General features: G+C 34.6%; 1 protein-coding gene, 1 long non-coding RNA gene and 1 other non-coding gene across 3 annotated transcripts in view; 2 read left to right on the plus strand and 1 right to left on the minus strand.

The window, feature by feature from the left end:
• LOC116171599 overlaps positions 1-12,336 on the minus strand; it is a 72,977-nt gene that overhangs the window by 57,062 nt on the left and 3,579 nt on the right. The gene's annotated exons all lie outside the window — the stretch shown is intronic.
• Positions 1-12,336, plus strand: part of LOC116171598 (netrin receptor UNC5C-like) — a gene marked incomplete in the record, with an annotated part of 91,844 nt that overhangs the window by 48,553 nt on the left and 30,955 nt on the right.
• Positions 7,873-8,080, plus strand: LOC116172871. The gene has a single exon (XR_004145790.1). It is a non-coding gene; the product is annotated as a small nucleolar RNA U3 (small nucleolar RNA).

Genomic DNA, 12,336 nt, shown 5'->3' on the forward strand with positions numbered 1-12,336 from the left:
TGAATACCAGGTGTGCGCAATGCAACTATCTTATTTGTAGATATTTTTTTGGTTTTTATGTACTGATTGTAAAATACTGATACGATTTTATTTCAGTGATTGAGACGTAATTATATTACATAGTTTGTTGTATTTACTTTATTTCTCAAGCTAAAACGAATTAACAGAATAATGCCGTCGTTGCATTTTTTACCCTTTCGTGTCAGTACTAGGAATGATCACATCAATGTTTCAATTAATCCATCCCTTATTCAAATAGCTATGAAACAGCATTGAAAAAAGTGGTGCAATTACTCGCACGATATCACGAAGAAATAGATATGTGATTGTCATAAAAGTATACCTTTAATGTAATTCGAAACGGACCGTAATATATGCGACGGGTAATTTGAAATTCAAGTATTTCTTAAACACGATGAAATCATGTTGAATAAGGTATCATTTTCGAAATTTCAATTCACCCTCTCGTATTCATTTAAATATTTACGTTTAATTTACCTAATGATAGGTTTTTACTTTTTAGTAAATAAACTGTTCTCATCGCAATACAAAACAAATATAACAAAATCAAAAGGCTTATAAGCGCGTATGATGGATGAAAGTCGCACCGCGTAGAAATACGTCCGTAAATCATACATCCCGATTGTAAATGATCCAAATTGGCCGTAATTTATGCGAAAGTAAACAATGAAATGCGCTGGATTGAAAACCGCACGCAATAACAAGCGTGTAATGTACAATGGACGATCAAACAAAAGTCACAGAATGTGTCCGATTTTTACGGCTGTATTTTGCCCACACATGCACTGTTCTTCCCACAGGACAGAAAACTCACGTAATAAATGTCGCGATCCGCCTTCTTCGTGTTTCTAGGGTTCCAATAAGTGAGTGATGCTTCCCAATAGACCACATTTGATTGTTTACAAAGAAACGCCATTAGGGCAATTTCAATCTGGCCATATTCAAAATTTGCCCTTAATTGCCTAATTGATGGATCGTGATTTTACTGTAGGAAAGCGGAACCCCCCTTAATTTAGTCACAATTACATCTCGTTAGCCCAACGAATTGTACCGTAATTATAATGAGTTCAAACCAAGTACGAACGTACGTGATTTCCTACGTTCGCTTCGTTTTCACAATTTAAGGTAAACGGATTAGGATGTTAATAACGTGACTTAAGCCGTAACAATAGATTTAACAATGCAAATACACGAAGGATCTCTCTCTTATCCTCTGGAAATACAGGTGAATTAGTAAATAATACCAGGCTTAGCGCTGGGGATGGTCGGCCACAAAAAAGGAACAAGAGTTGTCAAATTAACTGGCAAGCGGTGTCGGTGCGCATTCATCATTCCATTCTTTGTAAATAAAGTACACGTATGAATTGCTTTAATTTGCATATTTATTACAGAAACAACAATTCCGAAACAAAAGGGCCAAACAAAAAGAAGAGAACGGCATTAACTTTTAACTGGACTACCGCGAGCAAAACTGTTCTGCTACTTCTTACGTGTTAAAATCTTAATTGAAGTTAAAATTAGGCAATTACTGTGCGCATTAAACGAGATAATATTTTAGATAGTAATCTGGCGCATTTCACTTCATATTAGACTTATATGGTATCGAAAGCAATATAATAAACTGGATAATAAAATCTGTATTATAAATGCTTAATGTTAAACTTTTTTTTATTTCGTGTACCGGTTCTCTGTTATTCGAAATGGAAATTTATGTAAAATAGTTTAGCTTTCTGTACGGTCCATCTGATGGCATTTAATTGTTAGCCTAACTATCAGTGCATGGAGATTTTATACATATGAAACGGAATTTGGTGCTTAAACCTTGCAAACTGACCGTTTTAATTAAAATTGTGGGATAGAATACGAAAATGTATGTTTAAAGTGAGTTGTTAACGATAAACCGTGTGGAAGTAGACAGTGGTGGTGATTATTTAACGTCTAATGTCGCTTTGGTTACCAATTAATTCGTGATAACCTCTTGTAACGAAATTTTAATTAGAAGTTTGGTAATAGACGGTTATTGTCATGCGTTGTTAAAAAATAATGTATTCTTATATACGACAGAAATGGTGCTCGTATCAAATTCTTATAGTGACGTTTTTCTAAGCATCAAATGTTATCTTAACACCAATAACTGATTACTGAAATTAATTCAATTAGATGTTATAGTTCTTTTGAAAACCCACAAAGACAAAACAGGCAGAAAACCAGGAAACAATGTTCGGCTTTCAAAAATTCCACAATATATTAATGAACAAGTGGGAAAACCAATCTGCTCTGTTGGTGAAATAGTTTAGGAGAACTTTGCGAAGCCCCATTAAAAAAAAAAAGATTTAAAGCTCGAACCCATTGCAAAATGTTTTCTAAATATCTAAAATACGGCCTGCTATTCCAAAGATCTTAAATAAAGGCTTTATCTTCCAAGCCTTTTTGAATGGAATTTGCGTGATATACAGAGATGAATTGAAATCCTTTAGACAAAAGGTTAGTTAATTAAATCGTCGTATACGCCGCTAATGGATCGGTACTACATTGCAAATCCTAACATGGTGATGATAATTGCTATTCACTTACTTGTTATCTTTTCTTTGTAATTAAAACCTTTCAAAATGAAAGAAGACGTTATGGTCATTTGAAAAGGAATTGAAGCCTTAAAAAATCAATGGCAAATCTAAAGTTACTGAAAGCTATACGACCACGATGTTAATGGTTCATAATAAAAATTTGTTCATTTTCGAGCGGCCTATTTTTCGGAGGAGAAAACTCTACCAGTGAATTTTCATGGTTTTTTAAACGAAAGTCAAAAATTAACTTTTACCTAATTCTGAATAAAACTAAATGCTAAATGTCGCTAGGCTATATTTGCATGTCTATTGCCTATTTCACTGTAGTTGTCCTGAATCCAATGGTAACTGGGTCAAATCCAATGACCCCGTAGGGTCGCGCCTCTCTCCTTCGGGCAAACGCTGGTATTTGGCAGCCTTATCGCCCTATGTACAGTTGCATTGTCCTGCAGCAGAAACATTTTCCGAGTGACCTGAGAGGACCGTTTATTGCCAACGGCATTACGAAGATTCAGAAAAGTGTTGCGATAGACCTCTGCATTTATAGTTGTCCCCTTTTCACGTATTCGATTAGGACATATCACCCTTCATATCCGAAAAAAGTGTTGCCATCAGCTTTCCTGCAGAGGGTTGCATGTGTGCATTTTTTAAAGGAGGAGAGCCTTTGTGGATCCACTGTTTGCATCCCAATTTCGGGTTCTGGGTCCAAATGGTGAACCCAAGTCTCATCACCAGGCACAATTTGTGCCAAAAAGTCAGCTTTTCCAAAGCTGCGAAATGGCATTGCGACATTGAAATTATGCACATTTTTTGATCAGGCGTGCACAGTCGGGGAAGACACTGCGCTGATATCTTGCTAATTGTTACGTTCACTTTGAGAAAACTTAAAAAACACAATTTGCAACATTTTTGAGCTCAGAAAAGGCTCGTTTCAGCCTTATCTGTAACACATAACAACACAATAGCTATTTGTGTATTAAGAGCGCAAAATGATATATTGTCGATTGAAAGAGACAGTTGACGCGCGACGAAGGAGCGCGGCAATCTCTTGAAATCGACAATCAATTTGCGCTCGAATTACACACAAGATTTTTTCTACAATCGATCAGTTCACATATTTCCACAAATTTAAATTTTTCACTCACATCATTTTAATCTTATGCCCAAATGAAAGATGTCATTTACTCGTTGTCATTGGATACTCTGAGCAATGCATATTTGATTTATAGTTAATAATTGGGAGAGCGAGCGTTTTTTCTATTTTGTCGCTTATAAGCGACAAAGTGACATTCCTCGAAAAAGAGAAGCGCAAATGCCTACTTTGGATATCGATTGTAGAAAAACAAACAAACAATGGGGATAGTGAATAGAGCGGCACAAAAACATTGGGGTATAGAAATGTTTTACGTCTGACACTAGCTAAATGGGATACTAAAACGTAATTAATACTCAATAAGAATCAATAATTCATTTTACGGAAAATTTTGACTCGACCACGAATCGTCCGTACAAATTAGTGTATAAAAGCATAAACGTGACGTTAACTTCAAGAAAACTACTTTACCATGCACAAATAACAAATAACTAAATTTTTATACAACAGCAATGTAATCTAATTAATTCAAAATTTAAATAAGACAGTATAAACAATTTTTTCAGAGTGACACAAATAACGTAACTAAAAATCGTACATATTTGGTTCGGACTATTTCTCAGAAATTGCAAAAAACCACAAACTAACAGGAATCTTTTTGAAAGGAATCATTTTTGTAATAAATGAACCGAAACGAATTGTAACATTTTTTTTCTGAAACTACTTTAGAAACAATTACTTTCGTCTCTAAAAAGGGCGAAGAAAATGTAATTTCCTCTCTAGTGAGGAAAGTAAAAAACAATTGCTGCGTTAATCTTAATTATGACATTTAAAATTGAAACATACTCGTATCTAGAAGGCTATGTTTCAAACTTAATTATTGCATACGATCATTCTTTAAGTTTGATTGCAGTTTTAAAAAAAATTATGTGTAAAACTTGAGAAAAAAGTGTATTTCAACTCTCGTTCAATTGACACACTCGTTGCTCATGTATCAAACTTTGAAATCAAGTTGAAAAACTCAACTTTCTTCTCTAGTTGTACAAATAACTATTAATCGTTAGTAGATTTTGTTTTGCTGAACCACCCAGAAACAGATGCTATTGTGCCAAAAAATAAAACACAAATTAGAGTCCATAGGTCCATACGTAAGCGTGGAAAATGGGGGTCGGATTCCTCATTTCACTACGTTACATTATCCGTAAATTGTTAAGAATTTGATATAACGTTGGCGAAGTTGGGACCAAGTTCAACAGCAAATTTTTGCTTCCACGAAAATCGTTCACCTTAGATATATGGAGGTGCTGGCCTTATACCCTTTTCTCAGTAAAATTCAATCGTAAAAAGGGAAGAGGAGGATTTCATTTAGAAAATTAAGTTCTCGCATTTTCAAAATTGAGAACGTTGATTTGGACCACAAGGTATGCATCTTTTGAACAATTGTTACACATTGCGTCCCGCAAATTAAAAAATTCATTGGTCAAGCTGGTATTGCAAAAGGCAAATTATTTTCTGACCGTTTAGTTTAGGCGTATGGTGACATACCAATTTGCTTCAAACTTGAACGGATTTAACATACAACGTTCTTCGGATATTAATCAATTTCGAAAGTAGAATGTTGTTGAGACTTTACGAGTGGTTTGAGTAGCGTTACTCCATTGTAAAGGTGTAGTAAGCGCCTGTGTTTCACAACCATTACCTAATTATAATATATTGTATCTGCTACGCACTCCCAAAGTAGTCAACAAAGCGATAAAAGCAACATTAAAATACAATAGTATGATATTAAATTAGGCGTTTTTAATATTTCAAAACAATAATCTTATTTTATAAACTCTACAATTTATGGACGACAAGCTAACCATAAAGAAGTTTAAAACATCGTTAACCTTATTTTTGAAGCTCTCCAAAAATTTAAGACATTTTATTACACGTAAACGACGTTATGAATTATCGTTACGATCATTCGCGAAACAAATGTTTCTTCATTTAGAAACAATTCGCCGATCAATCAACTCTATTATAATAACCGCTGAAGTGTTTTCCGCATTTAGTTTTAATTTCGTGTAGGATGGTTAATGTCTGTCAAAACTGTACATCATACTTAATAGAGCTCGTGAACCTAAAGTGGCGCTAATAACCGTCAATTCAAAAACATTAGTCGCACTTAAAAGAGTGGTTACATTGGGGTAAGGCAAAATGTTTAATTTCGGTCCAAACCGCACTCTGCGATAATGTCGTAACCGGAAGTAAAGCAAGTATTAGAATAATTAATCAAAATATACTCCACTTGGCTTTTCTGTTAGTTTACGATTCACTCACTAATGGCAAAGTGAGGGAACGAATGGCACACTTGAGCGCGTTAAGAGATTTCTATGTGGCAATGCGTTATTGTTAGTTTACCGAATTCATTTAAACAGCTTTTAACAATTCATTATAAGTCGTATAAGTTTAAAGTACTCGTTTCGAAATAGTCCAGAAGGTATGAGTGTTAACGAAGCTGCTAATTAAGTCGCCTACGGAGTGTTGAAGCCTATATAAAACACAATTAGGAAAACAGTAACGAGTTTATGGCAGTGACAGGTTATGTTTAACCAAGATGAAAGGTGTGAGGTTTTGTAGAGGTTGTTTACGTCTAACTGAATACTAACGATGGAATAAAGCGCCGATGTGGGCTATAACAAACTCACAAACACGAACTTCTGTGCCAAAGACATTGCAAAGGAAGTCACAATTAAAATCCGCCCGCAAGTTCTTTTAGACCAACTTATCCCAATTTCTACACACAATGATGCAAGAAAATATGTACATCTGAACTGGTTCCGTTTCTCTTCAACTAATCCATCAAGAAAAATCGCGTCATTGAGGCACCCAGTCTTAAGATTTGGTAACGGATAAATGCTCATCAATCTATGGACCACACAACAAGTTTCGATGTCATGTGAATAATTTACGATCGATCCTCTGATGCCTCCGAGACCAATTCAGTATCCCGCAGAATCAAAGAGAATTTTCGCCATACTGCGATTATTTTACGGCCAACTCGCAACACGGGAACGTTTACGATGTATTAAAGCGCGCCATAACCATTAAAGAGTTCGTTATAAAAAACGGAATATAAACAAACAAGAAACGTATTTAAAAACACATTTGTAAATACTTCAGGCTAAGGCCTAACGCAGGTTATATGTAGATTTAAATAGCAAGAAGTCCTTGTTAGATTTGTTAAACACTTCAAAAGTATTTCTTAAAGGAATATAAAACACACAACGTCACTTTTTGTTACCGTTTATTTCGGTTCGTTTTTAATGGACCATGACAGATTTATCAGTGACCAAATTGGAGCAGTTTTATCTGTCACAACAATTTATTAAGTTGGACCACGTTTTCTTTCAGATCACTTTACATGTGCACATATTTTTAGACGCTTGAAGATTTCAGAGCGCTTTAATTAATGAATTAAAAGTCCGGAAGCGGACGTATACACTTTTGAGATAAAAGGGGGTTCGAATTAACCCCAAAATAAGATGCTATACATGCCGCCGGAGGAATCAGGTGAGTGGTAACGCAGCCTTGCCGTAATTATGAAACGGTCTTGCAGAAGTGTTGGGACATCTTCACATCTTGAGTCACAGAAAAACTTTGCTCTCAGATGGAACGACGTAAAAGCCTCTTTGGGCATATAATCCGGAGAAGATCGTTATAGAAGTTCTTCTGAAACGAGCATCACATCACTAATGGAGATGAGAGAGGCAAAAGAGCATGAGACAAACGTTTCAAGTTCCGCAATTCCGATCATTAAGAAGGTTGAAGTGATAATTCCTACAAAACTTGTGGCAGGAAGGCCTATGTTGTACAGCGTGATCAAGTTAGCAATAGACATTGGCTGAACCAAAAGTATTTTTTATCAAATTTCTAGGATTTAAATGATACAATGTAGTTAATAATTTGGTTAGTGCTTAATGTAAAATAATTGAGGCACATGACTATAGCAATACACTTTTTTTCGTAATATTTCGTAAATATTTTCCTTGTTAATTATGCCATAAGTCTCGCCGAGGTGGGGTCCCGCCCCTTTTTAGTGAAACTTTACCATTGTACAATCTAAAATGTAGAGATGGCGCCGCAACTTTCGCTGATAGTTGATAACGAAACCGGTTTGGTATATGAACTTTGAGAGCATGCGAAATGGGTAAGACTATACTTCACAGGATCATTTCTGTAGTCGGTCTTCCAATACTCTGTTTTAAACACAGAGCATTTGCAACCATGATGAGGAGTGACAGCCTCACATCCTGAGCGTGAGACATGTTGTTAGTTCGTACAACGAATCTCGACAAACGATGATCGTTCACCCACTGAATTGTTTCGGTGGGAATGGATGTGATGCATTCTGAGTGGTTGTTCTTTATAAATCTAAAATCATACTAATGAACCTCCCAAAAATGCAAGCCCTGTGGAAGTAGTCCCACTGCAACTCGTCAATTCGGTGTTATTTTTGTTTGTGTGGTTGATGAGGTACATTTAAATGAAAAAAAACTCAAGCTGTTTCTAAATAGTTAGTCTGATCTGTTGAGGTAGTTCTCCTTTTTATGGTAGTTTTTTTCTCTTTCACTGATAACTAAAAGGTAACTTGTAGTAAATGTGACGATTCTCGGCTTATAGAGATGATTATCACTTTGTTTTGTGTCCATTCGCATATTTTTGCTTCTTTAATTAATGAGGATGTATGACCATAAAAATGCAACCTCTCGGTTTTGAAACTTCTAAAACATCGGGTTTACACGGCTAGAATATTCTGCAAAGGGGTAATTTTTTGGTAAATCAAATATCTTCTTTCAATTAATAGATTTCTACGAAGCTCTGGATAGGACACACAGGAAATTATTTTGTAAATTACAGTTGTAATTGTCAATTACACTAATTTACAGTTGTAACTGGGAATTATACTAATTTACAATTGTAACTGGGAATTATCCTTGACAGTTACAACGGTAAATTAGTTTAATTCCCAGTTACAACTGTAAATTAGCATAACTCTCAGTTACAACTGTAAATTTAGTTTCCTATTTCCTATGTGTCCTGTCCAGAGCTTCGTAGATTTCTATGGTTCAAACAGATTTTTTAAAATCCTCTGGATTACCTAGATTTTACGAATTTATTCAAATTACCAAATGTTTCTGACCGTTCGGATTTTTCCGTTTCTTCGAATAATTTCGATTCTTAAATTTTTCTTATTCATGAGGTTTCTCGATTCTTAGGATTTCTCTGATTCGTTAAATATTTCCGATTTTTCAGATTCTTGTGGCTCTTTGTTATTGAGATTCACTCTCTTCGAATTCGTTTAATTTTCTGTTTGAAACCTTCAATTATTCGTTTGTCGGCTGCTTAAAGACTTTCCAATTTCATCATCAATCAATCATGTGTTATTGTTCTGTCTGTGTATTTAGCGCATTTTTGGAAAAAAATACACTATTACATTCGTTATGGCTGGCTGACTATCCGACTGAGATCTCAGCAATTTCAATAGCTACAGACTCCAAATGTTCACTAAAAGCTTTCTAATGTAGTGTAGATGTGCAGGTTCTAGTCTATTTTGAGCTAGATTACCTGTGAAATGGATAATTAAAGAAAATAATTTGGAGATGGTTTTCGGAGGTGCTATAATTTTACCGTTAGATAGCGCTACCAGTATAACTTATTTATTAGCGCATTTTTGAAAAAAATGATTTACAACTTGTTTATAGTTGCGTATGTTAATGAGGCTCACAAAACCTCCATAAGCCTCAGCTTTTAAAGAGAAAGAAAACTTTCGAGAACTCTAAAGGTTTCTGGAAAACTCTTTATGATTCTTTGGAGCCCTTTGACGCTTTTGAAAAATGTGATAATTTTTATACTTTTAAGGGCCCATAAAAGATGTGCAAGGACCAGTTTCTTCAGCACTTTTAAAGTGCGTTAAGGATTTTACTCCTAAGCATTTTCACACAGTCTAAAAGGAAATCAATTGTTCTCAAAGTGGAGGCTCTTAGAAGCCCTTGGATTAATTGTGGGGGTCGATTTTTCATGTTTCAATTAAATTTTTCTTCTATATTTCGTGGCAATTAATGTAGATATGACGGTAACCTGAAAAATCGGTTCGCTTTTAAGTCTAAAAAGTTTTGTACTTTTATAAGAGTTTGAAAGAAAACTGGGGTCTCTTTCAGGGCCTCACGAAAGCCTTAAATACAGTTAGATACACATATATGGTTAAAAGTCGTGAAGGCTCTTGATAATTTAGGTAATAACACTATTAAATGTTTAAAAAAACTAAATCTTCTAAACATTTTTCCAATAGCTACTCGATATCTTCTAGATATCCGCATCCAAATCAACTTGGAGATTTGTTCAAATTTCAAATCCTTCTTCAAATCTTTTCCCTGTGGTCTTTCCCGGTGTCCTTGCATTTTTTTCGAAACACTTCGGCATCTACTTAAAACCTCCCCTATTTTTGAAATCTCATAATCTTAAAATTAAATCGAAATCATCTAACAATAAAACGAAATTGCATTAAAATGTTCTCAATGTCTTCTGACTCTCTTCTCAAATTTCGACATCTTGATTTCCTCGAAAGTATCTCACCATTTTGGGCTTCTTAAGGTCTGCAATAAATCTTGCTGAATTCTTTTCAAAATCTTTCTGCCACCTCATCTTCAAAGTTCCCTCTACATTTTTCCAAAATCTCTTCCAGAATTTTCTTCGCTTCTCGATATCTTTGAAATTTGGAAACCTTTGTGAAATATTCAAGTTCAAATCAAATCAAGCTTCAAATATCTTCGAAGGCTTCTCAGAGTCCTTGACACGAAAATCTTCTCGCATTTTTTTCCTGTATCTTTTCCATCTTTCTTAAAATATTGAAGTCTTTTCTGAAGCTCCCATCCAAACTTTCCTCGAACCGTCTAAGATCATTTTCCTCTTCCTCGAAAATGTATCCAAATAATTTTCCGATGAATTCCGGAAATCATTTTAAAGTGTTAGCGACCCTTAGGGACCCAGCCCAAAACTCATGATACTTTTTAGACATTCGAAGATTCTTGTATGGCTTCTAAGGATTGAGAAGGTGGTTCTGGAAGCTGCTGGAGAGAGGATATACGTGACTACTAGTACTGGTTCTCACTATATGGTTATGGTTATATGGTTTTATCAGGGGTTTTATAGACTCCTTAGTGATCTTGAAAGATTTCAAAGACTAAAACTCTTAAATAATGGTTTAAAAGCCTTTGAAGACTTTTGAAAAGTTTTGAAAACTCTAAAGATTCACCTTTAAAGGTTCTGATCTCATAGGTTAACACATCTTTAAGATTTTTCAACAATTCCAAAACCTTCCCAAAGCTCTTCAAATGTGTGTGCGAACCATTACGAGACCAATAAGATCTGATTAATTTTTTTAAATTTGTATACTCCTCGAGGATTATACCCTTCGGAAGCGTTTAGCTGCTGTCGGTGAAATGCACTCACTCAGATGGCGCTACTTGATTTAAGATCAAGCAATTTCAAACTATCATTGATGGGTTTTTGAAATAGAAAATAAACAATTGTCACACTACAATAAATTGGCATTACATTCAGTCATAAAATTGTAGGTATATGACATAAAATAAAACCTAATCCTGATCTATGCCAAATTTGATTACTTCTATCCTACTATTTGGCTTGTGGGATGTAAAAAAAGACGAGTAAACCAACAATAACACTAATAGTAACTGAAACACTTTCAACTACACGTCGAAAGTTTATGTTCCGCGTTTTGAACGGCGGAATCATGGCTAATTATGTTGATTACTACACAGATCTCTAACATTTTTTATTTATTTATATTTATATTTATTTATTTTCATTTTAGACAACCATTAAACGCATTGTGTCTTTAGAAGCAAACTAGGTGTCATCTATTTGGATTATTGTAACATACCAAATGCAAGTCCTACAAAACGCAGATAAGAAGTTAATATTGTAGTATGAAAGTGTATTCATTTTGAACTACATGAAGATGATGTGAGTTAAGGGCAACAGATAATCTTATACTAGACACGCACTTGTTTTCTAGCACTCCCAATTTGCATAGAGAAAGTTACATGAAGGTTTACTAGAGACCCATAATAAAGATGATTGAAATTAGTGCTTTTTTGCTTGTTTCAAATTGAACAAACCAAGTCCCTGATTAACGAGTATTGTCAACGCTAATGTACATATTTTTTTTACCTTTGATGTAATCTTCAAAATGAAAGTTGTAATTGCGCAACATATTCCTAAAGATAATTCTTATATTATAAAATATTCAGACGCCATAGTGTTCATTAACACCCACACTTACAGTTTCTTATTTTTATACTCCGTTAATTGCAGGATAAATTATGGAATACGAGACTGAAAATAATTAAAATGAAATTAACATTACCGAATCCTTTAATCCTCCTTTTATTTGTCTTCTCCTTTTATAGATACTATCTAAATCCGACCGCCTGCTTACTATATTAACGTAATATCGTTGACATTTCGCTGAATTTTGGCGAACTTAAGTGAGATGAAGTAATAATAAAGAGTAACTCCAAACGTGGTCTTGAATAATTAAAGATTCACCTGGATCAACATATCATTAAAGGGGAATCTAGTGACATGATT

This window comes from Photinus pyralis, unplaced genomic scaffold (genome assembly GCF_008802855.1).
Source record: "Photinus pyralis isolate 1611_PpyrPB1 unplaced genomic scaffold, Ppyr1.3 Ppyr1.4_LG5, whole genome shotgun sequence".
NCBI lineage: Eukaryota > Metazoa > Arthropoda > Insecta > Coleoptera > Lampyridae > Photinus > Photinus pyralis.